Source organism: Giraffa tippelskirchi, chromosome 12 (genome assembly GCF_054371585.1).
Source record: "Giraffa tippelskirchi isolate mGirTip1 chromosome 12, T2T-mGirTip1v1.2.pri, whole genome shotgun sequence".
Classification (NCBI taxonomy): Eukaryota; Metazoa; Chordata; class Mammalia; order Artiodactyla; family Giraffidae; genus Giraffa; species Giraffa tippelskirchi.
The window spans coordinates 34,535,209-34,555,600 of NC_137286.1; the positions used below are offsets into that span (position 1 = coordinate 34,535,209).

Genomic DNA, 20,392 nt, shown 5'->3' on the forward strand with positions numbered 1-20,392 from the left:
GAGCTCACACCTGGTAGGCCAGTTCAGGCTGACAATCATAATGATGTTCCCACTCTGTGCTCTGCCTCTTTCCCTGGACACAGGATGGTGGGACACCCTCCCGCCCTTAAGGAGCTCTCAGTGGGAAGAATCTTCCCTCTTGGTGCATCCCCATACCACTTAACCTCCTCCTGGCCTGACTGAGGTGGCATCTACCTCTTCCTCATCACCTGGCCCAGTCTCTGGCTCTGGGCTTTCTTCAGGGTGGGCTCCACAAGAACAGAGGGTCTGGTCTTGTTGGCTGAAGTATTACCAGTGCTTACCTGATCCTGCCATGTAGTAGGTGTTCAACTAAAATTTGTTTAATGAAGGAATGAGTGTCATTGTTTGGATTAAGTGAGATTGTGCATGTTAAGGACTTGGCTTTCAACCGATATTTATTGAATGAAAAATATATCTTTGGATGGAACAAAGGAGGTGATGGTGTCAGGTGTCTGGCTCATAGTAGGCTCAGCACGTGGGAATAGTGGTAAGTGGTAGTTTCCTTGGATGGACTGGAAACAGGGCCAGGGGGAGGGGTGAGGAAGAGAGGCAGGCCCCGGAACTCCAAAGAAGAGGTGACAGTGAGGAGGAGGCTGGTTGGCAGCTGGGGCCCTGACACCCACTCGGTGTGGAGCTGGGGCCTGGAGCATGTGCGTGTATGCACGAATGTGGGCGGGTGTGTGTGTGTAAAACAAATAACTGGAAAATGAATTTAATTATAAGGCACTTTTAATAGCTATTTTTATTTAATCCCGCTAATTCTGTGTCTCGTGTAGCCCAACTGTAATTCTATTCTTACTCATTTGCCAGTGAGACTGCAGAGAGAGGGAAGAGGGAGTCTGCCACACAGGAGGCAGCAGGCGTCCTCCCACCCTGGGGTGGCCAGGCTGGCTGTTGACCCTGAGGGCAGGGAGGAAGGGGTGACTAGCAAGGTTGTCCCAGGGAGGATCTGGGAAACGGCACCAACTCTGTCACCAGGGCAGTTAGTCCATCTGATGATGTCAATTCAGCACCTGGGGTGGGGGTCAGGGAGCAATGGAGAGTCAGGTATTAATAGATTGAGGTTCAAATCAAAGTTAAGCTATGCACCTTCACCTCGGAGAGACTCACTTTCTCCATCTGTAAAGTGGGCATAATACAAGGGGCTGTTTGGAGGATTAAATGAAATAGAGCAAGGCTGCTCCACAGCTTGGTGCTTACTTAATGCTCATTCCTGTCTCTTCCTTACTCTCTTCAACAACCCCCAAGCTAGTCACTTTTCTGTGTTTTCAACCTCTCTGGCTGCTCCCAGACAGCCCTCAGCTCATTGGCAGAGAGAAGGTGATTGACTAACTCAAGAGCCAATAAGTGGCTGGGGTCCTGCCCCTTTTTTCAGAAGACCCCTTGGTGATGGCGCGGAGGCCTGGGATGTGGGGTGGGTTGATGGTGGTCTTGTGGGAGGACCTCAGAGGTGCCGAAGCGGCCTCACTAGGCAGCAACAAGGAGGCCTATGAAGTAACTATGGGAAGGGACAAAGACGAGCCATTCCTAAGGAGGGACTGCTGCCTGGCTGGCATAGGTCAGGAGTTAGAGACCCTTCCCCGCTCCGGGCCCTGTTCAGCTGCAGCCAGCAGACCTCACTGAGCCTGTTTTGGCCTCTGGGCCACGAGGCCAGGTGTGGGAGAAGTGGGTGAAAGGAAGAGCTGCAGGGAGACTTGCCCAGAGAGAGACAGGGTGTGGAGGGGTGCTCACTGGAGCCCCGCCCAGGGGATGGTGCTGTGCTTGTTTCCTGGCAGGGCTTCCTGTGGTCAGGAAAGGCAGGGGCCTCAGAAGAGCCCTGTACTGGGCAGGGCATGTGATGGTGGGCCCAGACCTCCCTCCAGGACCACTGCAGGAATTGGACTGGGGCTGGGCAGGGTCCCAGCCCTCCTGGCTCTGCTCAATGGGCCTGAGCCCTTCTCTAGTGGCAGCCGCTTCAGGGTTCCAGGACTTCCAGGGCTCTGCAGGAATCTAGGTGGGTGGCTCCACGTGGAGGCAGAGGGGCTCCCTTAGGGCCTGGGCTTCTTTCAGATCTTCTCCCAGGGAATCCCTACAGTGATGTGGCAGGGAGGGTGTGACTCGCTCCATTTTATGGATGGGGAGACTGAGGCCCAGGAAGGTTAAGAGACATGATTAGCATTTGGGAAGGAAATGGCAACCCACTCCAGTACTCTTGCCTGGAAACTCCCATGGACGGAGGAGCCCGGTAGACTGCAGTCCATGGGGTCGCTAAGGGTCGGACATGACTGAGCGACTTCACTTTCACTTTTCACTTTCATGCATTGGAGAAGGAAATGGCAACCCACTCCAGTGTTCTTGCCTGGAGAATCCCAGGGATGGGGGAGTCTGGTGGGCTACCGTCTATGGGGTCGCACAGAGTCGGACACGACTGAAGTGACTTAGCAGCAGCAGCATCTGATTCCAAGGACAGTTCCTTTTCCTCAGTGGCAAACTGGTGGCCCCGGGGGTGAGGGGAGGGGATGTCCAGAGGGTGGGATACTGTGGAAAGTACTGCCTCAATAGGAGAGCTCAGAGTGCCTGTCCTAGGATTCGATTCCTGGTTTTCACACCCCCAGGGGTCCAGTGGAGCTCTGTCCTGAAGCCCCACAGGGCTGATGGTGGTGGGCAGCAGCTCATCCTGTGAGGAGGATGCTCAGGGAGGCAACCACAGCCCCTCTCTGGATCATATGGAAGGAGGAAGCTTGGCTAGGGTTCAAACCCTCACCCATAGGCTGAGTGACCTCTGACCAGCCACTTGGCCCCTGAGTCTTGGGGTCGTCTCCAACATCAGGCACACAGTAGGTTCCCCCATGCTTCCCCCTCCTTCTGCCCACTTCCTGCGCTGATGCGTGGAGGTGGATAATGACTGAGGGTGTGATTTCTCTCCAAGATATTTTCTCTTTAATAGGAGACTTTTATGCCTCTGAACCCCCAAAGGAACGATGTTTCCCTTTAATGGTGACATTTCAGGCATGGTGGCAGCTGCGGGAAGAGGCTGGGGTGGGGGCTTGCCTGGTTCCTGTGTCGTGGTGTGCAGCTCGTTCTCTGGTCCTTCTCCACCCCCACCCCCTTCCCCGAGGTTCCCTCTGCTCTGTTCATGGCAGGTCAGCATCTTGTTAATTTGATTGAGGGATTTGTTCCGAGCATACTTGCCCATCAGTTTGGTGAAAGCCCAGCCTGGGAATTGGCAGACATTCTGCTGCAGCCAGGGCCAGGCTGACCTCTGCTCTTCTAGGAAGTAAGGGGTCACCAGTCTGAGAATAATTAACAGGAGCACAGCAGGAGTGATTAACCCAGGGAGGGAACCTGAAGGTCTGGTGCTTGGGAGGAGTCTCCAGGGATGGATCTTATCTGGTCATGAATGCGGACCCTTAGGACCTGCCTGTTCTCTGACTTGGACTCACTGTGAACCACTCAGTCCTACCAGCAGTGACCATAAGCCCTGAGTGCCTGCCGTGGTGTAGCCATTTTGTTGTGGCTAGAGAGGGGAACAGAGGGACAGAGGGATCCAGGATTAGTGTTCTGGAGGAGCCCTGTGCCTGGGGATGAGGGGAAACTCAGCAGAACTTAAAGGCAGGGAGGGTTTGGAGCAGTCCCTGGAAAGTAGAGTCTAAGGGAGTAGCCACATGGGCTTTGGCTGGAGGCCTGGGTTCTAGTCTAGGTTCTGCATTTGGCTTCATTTGTGACCTTGGGTAAGTCGCTGCTCTCTCTGGGCCTCAGTTTTCCAGTCTGTGCAATGGGAGTTTTGGTCCGGACCAGCTAATCTCTGCACCTCTCCTGTACCCTCTATCCCTGATTCTAGGAGAACTTAGGGAAAGGACTGAGCCTGAGGGTTGGGGATGAGGGTGGTCCCAGAGCACAAGGAGCCTGGAGAGAGGTGGGAGGCAGATGTATGTGCTGCCATCCACTGTGGCTGCACATTCATTAAGCATCTGTAAGACGGATACACCCCCCAGTTCACCTGGCGCGCGGGTCTTGGGATTTATTTCTTACTGAAATTTATTGAATGGTGTCATCCATCACGTTAGCTTTGCTGCCAGCAAGCGCAGCGTCTTGCCTGAGTCTCCCGCAGGGTAGGGTGCCTTGTTATCCTCCAGGCAGGGCTCGCCTCCCCACCAGCCATGCTTCTACAGCTGATAGCCCTTTCCTCATGGCCCGGGGGCAGTTCTACCCTCTAGGTCTGCTTTAGTCCTCAGCTAGACTGCAGGTTCAAGGTGCTCCAAAGGATGCTGGGCAATCTGGGCTGGCTTCTTGGAGGCGGTAGCAGTACTGACTCTGGACCGGAGAAAATAGCTGAGCAGGAATTGGACAGGTGGAGAGACAAGTAGGTGCTTTTAGCCTTGGGGTTGGGTGAGTGATGGGAGACCATGGCACGAAGTGGAGGAGATCCCTCACTCACACCCATGTTCCTTATGAAGGGTCCCCAAGCAGTGTTACTGACTGACTTATCCTGACCCAGTTCTTACAATCTGCTGTTTCAAACTCAGGTACTCTATGTCCTCAGGTGTCTCAGGAACCATTAGGTGACCCTACACTGGTCTCCATTCACACAGTATCTCCACAACTTCTCTGTGTCTTGGTTTCCTCCAAGAAAAGGGAGATAACGATGGTACCTACTTCATAGTGTTATTGTGCTGATTAAATGAGTTTATACATATAAAGGGGCTTCCCAGGTGGCGCTAGTGGTAAGGAACCCACCTGCCAATGCACAAGACATAAGAGATGCAGGTTCAGTCCCTAGGAAGATCCCCTCGAGGAGGGCGTGGCAACCCACACCAGTATTCTTGCATGGAGAATCCCCGTGGACAGAGGAGCCTGGTGGGCTACCAGTCCATCGTGTCACAAAGAGTCAGACATGACTGAAACGACTGAGCACGCACACATGCACGCACGCATGTAAAGTCATAGAACGAACCTGAGTATGTTGTAACTGTTAAATAAAAGTTAGCTGTTATTGTTTTTGTTACTGAGGCTCGGAGAGAGTGGGGGACTTGCCCATGGACGTGGCTCATGATAAAGATCCAGGATTCAGACCAAAGCCTGTTTAATTCCAAACCTCTGCTCTTCCCTCTACTCTGGGCTTTCCTGGTGTCTCACGGACGTGTCCGGTGTGTAACCAGCGTCAAGGCCTCCCTGGAGGTGTTGGACCAGCCTGTCTACAACACATTCACTTCCCTTTCAAGTACCTTGTCTTACTCCTGAGGACCCTCAGGGCCTGGAGCAAAATAGGTGCTCAAGAAATACTTGTTGATTGTCTGGCTGCATAAATAAAAGTAGGGTGGGCCCCCACCTGCTCCTGGAGCCTAAGCTCCTCAGATCCCACCTTTCCTGCTTGGTTGGGAGGTAACGACTCCCACCCCCAAGGCTCACAGAAGCACCCCCTCCAGCTGGCCCCCTGCCTTGCTGCTTCCCTCTCCCAGCAGCGGCCTCGGTTTTTTTTCTTCTACTCTGTCCCCCACCTGTAGTCACCGCAAATCTTCAGTCTCCCTTCTGCCTCCCTCTGTCCTCCCCACTTGCTTGTTAGGAAGAGAATAAGTCCCGAAGTTGATGCCTTTGCCTCTGCTTTTATATCGAACTATAATTTGGCTATCTAAAGGGAGAAAGAAAAGAGACTCACTCCTCACTCTGTGCCCAGAGTAGCCTGTCTGCAGAAGGATTGGAGCAGACCTGGCAGCCCATTTGAGGCCGAGGCTCCTTAGGCAGGGCACAGGGCGCAGGCCTGACCCAGGAAGCCTCGGCTCTGGCCCCGCCCCCAGTCATCTGTGCTCTTTCAGCCCCTCAACTCTGCCTTGGGGTATTGGGGTCATGTGCCCCCTTTCATAGAGAAGATGTGAGAGGTGCTGTCTGTCTGCTCCCCAGTTCCTTGGCTCCCCACTGGCCCTCTCTCACTACGCTGTGGGCCCTGGTGAAGGTGATGGTTGTGGATGCAACTGATGAGAGAAGGAGCCCAGAGAGGATTAGGGTTTGTTCAAATCCCCCAGTGAGACCCCTCCTGGCCAGGGAGGCTGGCAGGGAGGTTGGAGAAGTTCCAGGGACACCCAGCTCAGCAAGGAGAGGTGGGCTGGGTGTCTTGTCTGTGCACTGAGGGATCTTTCTTCCATCTCCTACTGTGCGCCCCCCCTCTTTTGCATGAGTGTTGTGGGAGCCCATGAAAACAGGCTTGTGGGGAAGGCCAACCCCCATTGTGCCTGGGACCGTGGGATCTGCACGGTCATATACTGACCCACACTCAGCCCCTGAGGCTTCGTCTACCTGTAGCTGTCTTCTGCTCACCCGCTGTATTGGCAGCACCCTTTCCTCCCCTGTCTGCCCCAGGTGAAACCATGTGTGTGTCTCACGCTCCTTGGAGCGGCCTGTCAACCTCTGCAGTTTGGTTCCCCTGCTTGCCTTGTGACCTCAGCTCTCTGATGGGCTGGATAATAGTTATGATTTTGCTCATCACCTGGGTGTTTCTCATTGTTGGACTGGGAGCAAGATGCTGTGTCTTTGACTCAGCCTTGCTCTCCTCTCTGAAATGGGGATGCTCACGCCTGCCTCTGAGGGCTGCAGGGAGGGAAGGTGAGCTGCTGTGTCAGGCCCCAGCCCCGTACCCCATGGTGCCTCCTCAAGCCCCTGTTTGCTGTGACTCTGCTCCCCAGAGGCTGCGGGGAGAAGGTGCAGTGATGGGCAGGGGCAACTTTGGCTGGACTGGCCGGGAGCCCGTGGTGGGGGGGACCAGCCTGGGCCTTCTCACCCCTCAGAGGCTTAGGAAAAAGTGTTCAGCTCCACACATGCCCAATGGCAGGTTTTCTGGCCTGATCAGAGCTGGGCCTGGGAGGCTCAGACAGGTCAGTCAGCATCCCTGGAGCAGCCTCTCTGTTTTGCCCTCATGTTTGCCAGTACCTGGCTGAGCCCCACTCCTCTCCTTGGATCAGCCCATGAGCTACTGGGCACAGACAGTGATGCCCGATATTTCCATCCACCTGGCATTCAGGCTCTGCCCATTGAGTATGGCCCGAGCCTCTCTCTGCCCCTCCTACCACCAGACTCTCTCCCCCTCTGTCTGAACCCTGATTCCCTCAGTCCTTCTCCTCTCTGGATTCAGCTGAGGTCTTGGGAAGCCTTGTGTTTGGATGTTCTGGGTGAGGCTTCCCCGGTCTGTGTGGGGACCAGGTTTCAGGCCCTAGCAGTAGGCCGGGCTGGTTACACTGAGCTTCCTGTGCCCCCAGCAGGCTCTGATGCCCACAGAGCCCACAGCCCCAGGGGGCTGCGCTGGAGAAGCTGAGGCGGGAAGCCACTTGCCTGCCGAACCACAAGGTCAGGCTGGGCCTTTCCCTTTCTTCCTGGCAGTGGTGGGCCCTGGGGAGAGAGGCTGGCCACACTACCATCTGTGGGGGCTGTGGCCTGCCCCTCTTGGGTGGCCAGGCTTGATTTCCGGGGCCGCCTGGGAGCTGCAGGAGGAGCACACAGTTTCAGGGGCCTTCCTGGGTAGAGCTCTTTGCCTCTACTGTGTTCCTGGGCCCAGGAGGCTGGGACCTCAGGGCCCCAACGTGAAGGACAGAGAGCCTGAGACTGGCCAGGGGCTTTTCAGAATAGCCTCTCAGGGCAATATGGTGGGTGGGGAAAGGGATGGTTTTTTTCAAGGTTCAGGCTGGAGTGGGCTGACTGTGTTCCCAGGAGCCCAGCCAAGCTGGGAACCCTGGGTGGGGGCAAAGAAATAGACCTGGTGGATCTCCTGGGATGACCTGCTGCTGGGAGTGCCTTTGCTGGCCCAGCAAGCATCTCCTCAGAGAACCACTTCGGCTGTCTCTTCCCTCCCTAGCTCCGGTTTGGGCTCTCCAAGCTCTCCTCCCCCATCCACGGGCCACATGGTGTGGTACCTGCCTGCCTTCTGGTCTGTGAGCTCTTCTAATAGGGGTTGAGGCGTCTCAGGTGGCGCTAGTGGTAAGGAACCCGCCTGCCAATGCAAGAGACTTAAGAGACGTGGGTTCAATCCCTGGGTCGGGAAGATCCCCTGAAGAAGGAAATGGCAACCCACTCCAGTATTCTTGCCTGGAGGATCCCGTGGCCAGAGGAGCCTGGTGGGATACAGCCCATAGGGTCTCAAAGAGTCAGATATGACTGAAGCGACTTAGCACGCACAGTACTGGAAATGGATGCTGGTGGACAATGACTGCTTAAGGACCTTTGGACAGCATCCCACCTGCCTCTGTTGTCTTGTAAAAGCAGCTGCTCTCTGAGCCTTGGTTTCCCCTTTTCCATCTTGACTTCTTAAGGGCTACAGCTTAGTGATCAGCCTAGACTTTGGGGTGCCTGCGTCCTTGGGCCTTTCCTGAGCTGCTTTGTCTCTGCTGCCCTGGATCCCTGCCACCCCCCACACCCCGGCTTCTATTGTCCACATCCTTCTTTATTCAGAGCCCTGACCCACCTCTTCAGGAAGCTCTCTCTGATGCCTTCAGCCGTCACTGATCTGAGCTGGAACCTTCTGATGGTGTCCCAGTTGCTCCCTTGTACTTGCCACACACTGCTGCCTCTGTGTGGGGCTCTGGCTACACAGAGACTGCTCAGCGTGACCCATGTGAGCAGGGGGCCTGTAGAATCCCACAGGCAGGGTGCGGAGGCACTGGTGTAGGAGCCCCGAGGGAGTAGAAATTCCTGCCCAGGGGCCGATGAGGCAACATTTGAGCTGTCCCTTGAAGGAGGAGGCTGGAGATGAGGGGGATCTTGGGGTCAGAGTCCAGGCTAGAAAGGGCCTTGAATGTCAGGTAAGGAATTACGGGATCTGGCCTCCCTTTGCAGGTAGAGAGCCCAGGGAAGAAGCCATCCCCCAATCCCCCAACATTGGGTCTGAGAGCAGACCCTTCCAATAATGCCTGGAACCTTCCACCCGCACCATCTGCTCTGTGGTCTTCTACTTGTCCTTAGATTTCTGCTCTAAGGACGCTATCTCAGGCAAGCCTCCCCTGACCACTGTCTATGCTCTCAGGGTGCCCCCGCCCCACCCCGCCCCAACCAGTGTGACCACTGATTGCTCACCAGGCTTTCGGGCCACTGAGGGCAGGAATCAGAAGGGGTTGGTTGTCCCTTGGGTTCCCAGCTTCCAGTCCAATGCTTGGCACAGAGTAGGTGCTCAATAAATGTTGATTGATTGTGTGGACATATGTTGCAGCACAGAGCCAAGAGTCCTAGGCAGAAGGGTGAGGTTGACTGGGGATGGGGAGGCATGGACCTCCAGTGAGGTGGGGCAAAACCTGGGTCCCAGTTGGAGCTGGCTTCTTTGGTGCATCTTTAGGTGGCTCTTTAAAGAGCCCTTTGCTGGAACAAAAGTCGTCTCTGGTAGCACCTCAGTGGGCGGGCTGGGCCTCATGGCTCCCTTTGGAAATGCTTTGAGAAGAGGGGGTCTGAGCCAACTTGTCACCCCCAGGCTGGCTGGTGACTCTGGGGAGTGGGGGCGGCCATAGGGGTGGGTCTGTGGGAGGCAGGGCCATTGGCCGATCCAGTCCTGACCTCAACAAAATTATTTTTAAAACCTGCGAGAGAAAGGGGATTATTTTTAACCTTTGTTCCATCAAGGCATCCCAAGGGAAAAAGAGGGGGAAAGGAGGCAGATGGAGAATTGGAAGAGGGGCATGAACAGAGACGGGGGCTTCCAGGGGAGGACGAGCAGCCCCAGAGAACCCTGAGGATGAGCTTTTTTGTCCTCGGCCCTTTTAAATTTTTTAAAAGCTCCAAACAGCAAGAGGGACAGTGGAGTTCATTATATCGAGTTATCTCCTCCGTTTCAGGCAAAGATCAATCTTCCGAGTCTTGCAGCTCTGAGGGGGAAGAGAGGAGAAAGAAAATGGGAGGCGAAGGAAAAAAACTCCCTGGACCAATTTCCGCTGGCTAACACGATTACTTGGCTGCCTGGCAGCAGCGCCAGCTGTTGGCAGCCATCCTGGCCCCCTGCCAGTCGCGCTCAGTTGCCGGCTGCCCCCCAAGGCTCCCTCCTGAATGGGACAGGTTGGCAGGTGTGAGGGCCCCAGTTCCCCTCTGGGGCAGGGGCTGCTGAGCTTGGCATGCCAGGGCAGCCCCAGGCCCTGCTGCTCTCCAGCGTGCATCCGCCACCCCAGCTGGCTTTGTCTCAGCTTTGCGCCCACCTCCCTGCCTTTGCTCAGAGGGTCCTGCCCTGCTGGGTCTGCCTTCTGGCTCCTTCCTGCTTCATATGGGAGCAGGTTGTGTAGGAAACAGAAGCACAGGCTTTGGAGTCAGTTAGAGCTGCCTCTGCCCACTCATTCATTCATTCATCAGATATCTACTGAGTGCTATGTGCCGAGTACTGCACATAGTAAGAGGTGCATATAGAGGTGAGTAAGATGGATACGGTCCCTCCCTGCCTTACTGAGTTCATCTTATGATGAGGAGATGCATGAACAACAAGGAGTAAATCAACAAGATAATGTCAGATAGGGATAAGGTCTGGGGCTTCCCTGGTGGCTCAGCCGTAAAGAATCTGCCTGCAATGCAGGAGACCTGGGTTTGATCCCTGGGTTGGAAAGATCCCCAGGAGGAGGGCATGGCAACCCACTGCAGTATTCTTGCCTGGAGAATCCCATGGACAGAGGAGCCTGGCAGGCTGCAGTCCATGGTGTTGCAAAGAGTCAGACATGACTGAAGCGACTAAGCAGCAGTAGCAGGGATAAAGTCCATGAAAGATGGGAGAGGTTGGGGTGGCTGGTGGTGGCCAGGGAAGATAAAGGAGGTCCCATTTGAATAGGATGATAAGAAGGTCTGGGGAAATAGCATTCTGGGCGGAAGGAGCAGCAATGACAGAGTCCCCGAAACTGGCTGGTGTGGGAGGGGGCCAGATTGTGGTTCAAGGTGAATTCTGAGCCATGGTGGGCAGACTTTGAACAGTCTGGACTTGATTGTCTCTGCCATGGAAACCCCTTGCATATGGCTGGAGAGCGAAGGATTCTGTCTGTACCACTATGTGGCTGCTGTGATAGTTTGGGACCAGGGTGGGATCAGGGAGCCGGGAGAGGCAGGAGGCTGCTGCAGTTATCCAGGCAAGGGCTGATGAGGGCAAGAGCAGAGGAACAGGGGAAGCAGGTAGGTTTGGGATGTGTTTCCGGGGTTGTACTGACCTGGTGTGTTGATGGCTTCGGTGTGGGGTGAGGCAGAGAGGAGTTAAGGCTTGAGGGAGATGTAATATTGAGGATAAAAATTAAGAGTTCTGTTTTGGACAGGTCTCTTAGATGAGCGAGTGGAGATGACAAATAGGCCTGTGGATACACACAGCTGGTGCTCAGGAGAGAGCTGGGGCTGGAGGGAGATGGGGGCGTGGCTGGATTTAAAGCTACAGAGATCAGGTGAGAGCAGGGAATGTAGACAGGAGAGAGCAGAGAGCCCTGCCAGCCCTGGGGCCTTGGATGTTTGGAGGCAGGTTGGGTGAGAAGGGAGGAAAGCCTGGGAGCACAACCAGGAGAGGCTGAATCCTGGGAGCTCAGAGATACAGTGTTTCCTGTCGGAGGAAGCAGTTAGCCGCATCAGGGTGACTGCTGGGTTTGGCAAAACGGAGGTTTCTGGGAACCTTGAGAAGAGCAGTTTTGTGGAAGCACAACTGGAGAGGGAGTGAGGGAGAGCTGGAAATGAGGGAGTGGAGGCTGAGACGCTGAGTAGGAACTGCTCGAGACCTTTGCTATAAACGGGAGCAGAAAGATGGAAGGGCATGTGAGTCATGTGGGTTGAGGAACCTCTCTCCCTCTGGCCCTCTCTTTTTTCCTCCCTCTCTCTCTTCCTCCGTAATATCAAAGAAAATCGATATGTTCTTTATCAGATGTGTGACCTTGGGCGAGAAAGTTAACCTCTCAGAGTCTCCGTTCCACATCTGCAAAACAGAAATGACAAGCCAGATGTTACTGGATCTGGCAACTAGTAGGTACTCAATAAATGGGAATTGTTCTTCAGTAGGCATTCACCTGGGGAAATAGTCAGCCTGGCGTTGGCAGAGACATTTTTGGAGGACAATGTGGCAGTGATCCAAATTTAAAATGTGTATACCCTGAGATCTCACCCCTGTGGTCCAGGGGTTAAGACTCCACACTTCCACTGCAGGGAGCACAGATTTGATCCCTGATTGGGGAACTAAGAAATGCTCCCCCCGCAAGAAAAAAGTAAGATGTGTACACCTTTGACCTACTTTTTAGAAATGCATGTGTACAAAGAGGCAGGCTTTTTCCTAGCAATGGAAATAAAAAATTGGAACCCCCTAAGCACTCATTCTGGGAGGTCTGATTAAGTAGGTGAGAGTTTGTCCCTGAGTGGAGTTCCTCCATGTAGCACTGAGCATGGAGGCTCTGTTTGAAGCACGGACACTGGTGTTCACGTGCTCAGCCACTCCCTAGGCTGGATGTTCTTGGGCGGGTTACGCTGCAGTTTGGTTTTCTCCTCTACAAATTAGGCTAACAGCTGCATCCATCCTGGGGAGGGGAGTGATACGATAATTAAATGGGTTAATATATATAGTGCTCAACCCAGTATCTGGCCCATAGTAGGTGCTCAGTGAATACAAGCAGTGATCATTATTACCTTTATGTATAGATGGGGTAAGTTCTCCAAAATCTATTAAGTGAGGAACCTGATTATACAGCAGCACAGAGACTTTCCTGCCTGGTGTGTAACCGTGGGTTTGTTCTATATATAAACACTTGTGCACCTCTCTGTATGTCTGTGCAAATGCTTAGTGAAAGTTTCACACCAGATGGGCAGTCAGGACCTCTGGAGATGTGGTTGTGAGTGAGAATATATTTGCGCGATAGGTATCTGTATTTGAAGGGATTCCTTGGTGGCTCAGTGGTAAAGAATCCTCCTGCAATGCAGGAGATGTGGGTTCAATCCCTGAGTAGGGAAGATCCCCTAGAGAAGGAAATGGCAACCCACTCCAGTATTCTTGCCTGGGAAATCCCATGGACAGAGGAGCCTGGTGGGCTACAGTCCATGAGGTGGCAAAGAGTCGGACATGACTGAGGGACTAAACGACAACAGCATCTGTATCTGAAGCTCTTTAACAAGAGAAAGCTTTCATGTGCAGGCACACCTCAGAGATATTGTGGGTTTGGTTCTAGACCCCCACAATTAAATGAATATTGCAGTAAAGTGAGTCACATGAAGTTTTTGGTCTCCCAGTGTACATAAAAGTTATGTTTACACCATATTACAGTCTATTAAGTAATAGCATTATGGCTGAAAAAAAACAGGTACATACCTTAATTAAAAAATAGTTCATTGCTAAAAAAATTTTAACCATCATCTGAGCCTTCAGTGAGTCATAATCTTTTTGCTAGTGGAGGGTTTCAACTATTGCGAGAATTACCAAAAAGTGACACAGAGGCATGAAGCAAGCAAATGCTGTTGGAAAAATGGTGCTGATAGACTTACTCAATGCAGGGTTGGCACAAACCTTTAATTTGTAAAAACAATAACTGTAAAGTGCAATAAAACAAGGTATGCCTGTATTACTTGTATAGGAATAAGACTACAATATGTAACAAAAGGTAAATTAGGCCTTTCTCTCCTCCAGGAAGCCTTACATGACTGCACTGGCCCATAGCCCAAACCTAGTAGATCTATAAGCCACATTTCCTGCTGTGATCTATAAGCCACATTTCCACATTCCTTGAGTCAGTGGTGTGTGCACATACGTGTGGTCTCCTTGGTTAGCCTGTGAACTCCTTGAGAGTGTGGACTATGAACTTTGCAGGCCAGACACAACTAGACGAGCAGTTCTCAAAGTGTGATCCCCAAATGGCAGCATCAGCATCACGTGGGAGCTTCTTGAAAATGCTGATTCTCGGGCCCCATCCTGAACCTGCTGAAATCAGAAACTCTGGGGGTGGGGCCCAGCACATTGTGTTTTGACAAGCCCTCCAGGCAACTCTGATTCACCGACTAGTATTGAGGGGGAAGTCAAGGCCCAGTGAGGGGAGGGGGCCTGCCCAGGGTCGTGGGGTGAACTGGTGACAAAGCTGAGATGACCAGGTCAAGGTCCCACTTAGAGGTGAAAGAAAGGGCTTGGGTGCTCCTTCTGGCCACCACATCTGACCCCAGGAGGGAGAATCTGAGGCTCAATCCTGTGTGTCCAGGGGCCAGAGAATCCACAGGTACAGGTAGGTGGGGACAGGTGCTCTCTGCTTATGTACGCGTCCCTCAGGGGCTCTGTGGAGCTCTGGGGCTGGAGCAGGAACCCTCTGGGATTACTCTGTCTCTCCTGAGGCCCCTCCCCAGCCAGCTGCAGCAGGGTACTTGACTTATAGAAAAGGGCATCGTTAACTTTGTGCAGTGAGTCTGGCATCCCTGGGCTGCTCAGTCTCCTGCTCCCTCTGTCCCGGGCTGTGGGCAGACACTTGATGGGGTTGATCGCCAGAAGGGTCCTATGGGTGAAGAGTCTGCAGGTCTACATCTGACTGTGCTCTTCTCTGCTGTCTCTCTGCAGGTGTCCCTCTGAAGAGTCCCTGAGCCTGCTTGCGCCCCCTAGAGGTAAGCAGCAGATGTCTGGGTTGGTAGATGAGGAGAGGACTGGAGGGTGAAATGTGTGCGGGGCAGGTTCCAGGGGCCTTGTGTCCCTCTGCTTGGCCCTCTCTGCCATCTTTTCTTTCTTTCTTTCTCCTCTTCCGTCTCCCGGAGCCCCTGCCCTCCTCCAGCCATGATCCTGGGGGTGCTTCTGAGTTGCAGAATGCAGAAGGGGTTTGGGATCAGCTTTCAGGGAAGAAAAGAGGAGAGTGGTTCCTAGGTTGGATGGGGTGAGGCTTACTGATACTGGGGAGCAGCTGCTGGGGTTTGGGAGCTGCTGGCCTAGGAACCAGTCAGGAGTGGGGCTCGGGAACTCTGGAGATCCCTCACTGAGCAGGGGGCAGAGCTGTGGGCCTGCCTGTGGGGGACAAGCCAGGGCATGAGTTAGGCTGTGGGTGCTCTGGGTGGTCGAGCTGAGGCTTTGGGGGCCTGGCTGTGCTCTGCAATGAATAAGCATTTTGGGGACAGTATTCTGGGGCCTGGAGAATGCTGTTTGATGAGGGGCTGCATGGACAGGCCCCAGCAGGTCTCTGGGCAGGGCATACGCTTCCCCTGCCCTCCCTCCAGTTTCTTGTGTCTCCTCGGACTTCAGCTCCAAGGAGGCTTTGCTGAGTGGATGATTTCTAGGAGGGCTCTGGCTCTAATTTGGCGTCAGGGGCCCCAGGGTGTCTGCTGAGTCAGTCTCGCCTCCACGCAAGGGAGGGAGTGGAGGAGTGTGAAGGGGGGGAGGTGGCACCAACCCCCCCAAGCCTTTCACAGCAATAGCAGCAGCCAGCGGGGAGCAGTGGGGGACTTGAGGGTAGGGTTCCTTGGTCCTCCACCTTCATCTGACAGCCTAGCCTTGCTGCACAGCATAGGGCGGGGGTTCACTGGGATAACCATTTGGAGTCCTGGCTTCCCCCTTGTCTGTGACTCTTCCGCATTTCCCCATCTGTGAAAGGGACCCCTCACAGTGCATCCTTCAGGTCATTGTGTTGTATAAAGAAGGCTTGCTACAGAGCCTAGCACACAGTTGATACTCAGGAAATGCTAAAAGGCACATCAGTTATTTTTGCCTCAAGGACTGAGTTCTGTGAGCACAGAGCCTAGGGTCAGGCAAGGGGTGGGTCTGGTTCTTGGGAAGAGTCTGCAGGACTCTGGGGAACAGGGGAAAACTCAGACACCCATGCAAAGGCCAGCACAGACTTCCTGTCCTTCTTGCGAGGAAAAACTCTGCCCAGTGAACCCAGTCCAGGCAGACTGCCTGGAGGAGGGGTGTTAATTGTTATTAATTTGCCACGGTTGGCCACCTCTTTCAAGTCTACAAGAAACATTTTTCACACTTTAATTAGCTCATTAATCTTAACAACTTGTGAGTGGGAGCAGTTTGTTCCCTTCCTAGAGGTGGAAATGCCAAGGCTAGGAGGTGGGGATGGGGCCCTGTTGGCCAAGATAGGATCTGACTCAGGTTCTCTCTCCAAGTTCTGCAGTCTGCACATCACTCCCAACTACTCCACACATTGCCTCCCAGTTTGGGGCCTTCCAAGGGGAGAGGAATGGTTGGAGGCCACACTCTTGGCCACCATGCTTCCTGTCCAGGTCCCCAGGAGCTACTGCCTGCCCTCCAGAGAAGCCATGACGTGTGGTGTGGGAGCTCAACTCCCATCTGGACCAGGGGCCACAATCAGGGCTGCACAATGAAGCCACTTGGCTGGTCTCTTGGGTTCCCTCTCTGCGGCACACCCCCCTTCCTCTCCTCTGTGTCTACACACTAAGCCCCTCTGCTTAGAGTGTGCCCCTCTTAGAAGCTACCCCACAGTCACTGCCCTTAGCTGCTCTCTGCAGTTTGCCATCTCCTGGGTGGCCGAGTGGGCCCCAGCCCCACTTGGTGGAGTGAGAGCAAGCCAGGTGCTTGTTTCAGACACAGGCTTCAGCTACAGGGATGCTGCTTAGGAGTAGAACTGGGAAGGGGCAGGTTTAGATCCACAGGGCTGACTGCAGAAGTCTGAAGGGATGTCATCCGGCACACCTGGAACTGGCATATGATGCACATTTGATTATTTATGACTCGTGGGATGGCTCGAGGAATCTTTGGAAGAGAAGAAACCTGTGCTGGAACAGTGCCCACATGGGGGGGCGGGGCATGGGGAGCCTGGCAGGGAGGCATTATGCAAATCTGGGAGCCACGGTTACAGCAGCATCTGTCTAGGGGCAGAAGGGGGAGCTGCGGGTCACACCAGGGCATGGGCTCCACCTGCACTCAAGGCTGGGCGCGGGTGGTGGCCAGCCTTAGTCAGTGCTCTGCCCCAAGTGAAGCCACACGTGGGCTTCTGAGGGGACCAGAAAGGTGAGGGCCGCTCCAGAACGGGCCTGGGTCCACCCAGCAGAGCCCAGGAGGCCTAGAGAAAGGCTCCGGCCTGGATAGGTGGGCTTGTCATACACCCACCCCTTCTCCATCACGCCTGCTGGAATTCACTGGCTTGACTTTTGGTTTGGGTCAGAGATGTGGACCCAAGCTGTGACTGCCCTCATTTCTAAAACAGGGGACTGATGGGGCTGGGTGTCAGGCCTGTGCCCTAACTGACATCCTATTCCTGGGGATGTAATTTTCAGCTTTAAGAAGTCAGAGTGTCTCTGTTTCCTTGTTTTCACCTCTGTTAGCTTAGCACATGGCCCTCTCCCCTCTCCCCACCAGGCCTTCAGTGGTGGGCATTTCTATAGCGCTTGGGGATAAACTTAGCAGAAAAGTATAGTGTTAAGAGCCCAAGTTCTAGGCCAGATCATCTGGGTTCCTAGTGTCACCATTTGTGAGCTGTGTGACTTTGAACAAGTTTCCTAATATCTCTGTTCTTCAGTTTCCTCATCTGTACCATGGGTGCAACAGCCACTTCCTCACGGGGATGTTGGATAAGATGATGCCTGAGAAGCTTTTAAACATGGCCTGGCACGTGGCAAGGGCCCCGTCCATGGAGCTGCTATGCTTGCCAGGATTGGTGGCTGGTTACTCTTACGGGTGGGTGGGCAGCTGAGCCAGCTGCGGCTGAAGCCAGTGGTATTTGGGTCTCTGTACTCCAGCCCCTGCGGTTGTGGTGGCAGGAAGGTGGCTCTGCTGTCCTCCTCTGGGTATCAATTACTGAAGGCTGCTGGGGGCACTGCTGGGTGCGAGGGAGCTTGTCCCTGTTTTGGTGATTGGTGCTTTCAGCCGCCAGGGTGGAGGTGGGCACAGAGGGGAGACATCGAGTTGCGAGGAGATAGAGAGGCTGCTTTAAATGGGGTGCAGGGAGGCAGCAGCCGTAATGCTGGGGCTGGCCTGAAAGGCAGGGCAGGTGGAGGTGGGAGGCAGGGAGGAGACAGAGGAAGAGAAAGAACTGGCACATGCCACCTGCCGGGCACCTAGCACAGTTTTCACACACATAACCATGTTCAGCCCTCATAGAGGAGAGGGCTATCGCTAGCTCTGTTTCCATATGCAAAACGGAGGCCCATATGGGGAGGGTGAGTTGATCCAAGTCACAGAAGAGGCAGAGGTGGGATTGAACCCCACTCTGTCCTATGTCCTGGGGGGCCTGCAGGGCACCAAGGCTCTGGCTGTTCTGGGCAGTGGTCATGCATGGTCCTGGGTGTGCGTGTGTAACTATGTGTCCATGTCCTCCCTGTTTGGCTGGACGCTTCTGGGAGACTGGGGCAGCCGGGTGGCTCTCTGCCACCTCCTGCGGAATTGGCATCTGTGGGGCGGCTTCCACACTGGAGCCTGGTGCCTGGCACCTAACCCTGTTCTGCACATGACTCTGTCCAATCCCCCATCCAGGAAGAGAGGATTTCTAGCATGGACTAGAGGTGCCCCAAGATAATAAAAATAATTACTGGCTGAGATGTTGTATGCCAGGCTTGGGTTAGTGATAATTCTATTATACCCATTCTACTGCTGAAGAAATTGAGGCAGAGAAGGTGTAGTGACTAGGCAGTTGTGGGGCAGGGTTCTGACCTGGTGGGGCCCAGCTCTGGTTTTGTTCAGTGGGCAGTCCTGGGAGAGCCTGTAAAGCTTAGGGGGTCAGGATCCTGCCCAGCCCTGTGGGCCAGGCCCCAGGGAGGCCTCTGATATGCATCACCTCAACTAGCCTGCTGGCAGGTTCTGACTGTTCTTATAGATGTGGAAGCTGAGGCTCAGAAGGGGCTCAGGCCACTCTGGTGAAGTCAGGCCTTTATTCCCCGGCTTGCTGGCTTGCTACCTCACAGTGCCTGCTCACCTCCCACCCTGCTACTTGTCGAGTGAATGCATCCTAACCTAGCCTCCCTCCCCAGGCTCACGCCTGTTAACACAGCTGGAGGGGAGGAGAGAGCCTGGTTCCGTGCAGACACAGAAAGTCAGAGAGGCAGGGTCGGCCCCTGCACGGGTGGGTGGGGGGCTGGGGCTGGACTCTTGGTCTCAGGGATGTCTTGCTGAGCCCCCGGCACCCCACCCAGTCTCGTCCTTTTTCAGCCTCTTTTTTTTTTTTTTTTTGCCCCAACACATGGTTTGTGGGATTTCAGTTCCCTAACCAGGGATTGAACCTAAGCCATGGCAGTGAAAACACTGAATCGTAACCACTAGGCCGCCAGGGAAATCACATATCCTTTTTATTATTTATTTATACCATTTTATTTTTAAAATATTTTTTGGAGTATAGTTGCTTTACACTTCTGTGTCAGTTTCTGCTGTACAACAAAGTGAATCAGCCATATGTATACATGTATCCATGGGGTTATAAGGTATATGTATGCTATCTATATGTATACAGTCCATGGGGTCACAAAGAGTCACATATAACTGAGCGACTGAACAACAACAATGCATATATCCCCTTGTTTTTGGATTTCCTTTCCATTTAGGTCACAGAGCACTGAGTAGAGCTCCCTGTGCTGTACAGTAGGTTCTCATCAGTTATCTATTTTACACATAATCGTGTATACATGTCAATCCCAATCTCCCAGTTCATCCCACCATCCCTTCCCCCTTGGTGTCTATACATTTTATCTCTATGTCTCTGTCTCTACTTCTGCTTTGCAAATAAGATCACCTATACCATTTTTCTAGATTCCACCTATATGTGTTAATATATAATGTCTGTTTTTCTCTTTCTGACTTACTTCACTGTGTATGACAGACTCGAGGCCCATCCACATCTCTGCAAATGACATAGGTTCATTTTTTTTTCTGGCTGAGTAATATTCAACTGTATATATGCACATCTTTATCTATCGATGGACATTTAGGCTGCTTCTATGTTCTGGCTCGGAGAAGGCAATGGCACCCCACTCCAGTACTCTTGCCTGGGAAACCCCATGGACGGAGCCTGGTGGGCTGCAGCCCATGAGGTCGTGAAGAGTCGGACACGACTGAGCGACTTCACTTTCGCTTTTCACTTTCATGCACTGGAGGAGGAAATGGCAACCCACTCCGGTATTCTTGCCTGGAGAATCCCAGGGACGGAGGAGCCTGGTGGGCTGCCGTCTATAGGGTCACACAGAGTCGGACATGACTGACGCGACTTAGCAGTAGCAGCAGTATGTTCTGGCTATTGATAAATAGTGCTGCAGTGACATGTCCTTTTTAGTATGGGTAGTTGTTAAGAACCTGGGCTGTGGCATCAGAAAGCCTGCTGCGCATCCCAGCTCTAGTACTTACCAGCTGTGTGACTGTCGGCATGCTGCTTGAGCCCTCTGTGCCTCGGTTTTCTCACCCAGAGAAGGGAGGATGGTAGTACAACCCACCTTGTAGAGCTGTTGGAGGAGCAGCTGGAGTGCTCATGGGCGCACCAAGAGTGAGGCTTTTCCTATAGTAGGCACTCAACAAATTCCAGTCACA

General features: G+C 53.6%; 1 protein-coding gene across 3 annotated transcripts in view; it reads left to right on the top strand.

Moving 5' to 3' along the window:
• Positions 1-20,392, top strand: part of LINGO1 (leucine rich repeat and Ig domain containing 1) — a 215,501-nt gene that overhangs the window by 70,943 nt on the left and 124,166 nt on the right. For all 3 annotated transcript variants that reach the window (XM_081549521.1, XM_081549523.1, XM_081549522.1), the window contains exon 3: positions 14,492-14,535. The gene's annotated coding sequence lies outside the window, so the exon portion shown is untranslated. The remainder of the gene's footprint in view (positions 1-14,491; positions 14,536-20,392) is intronic.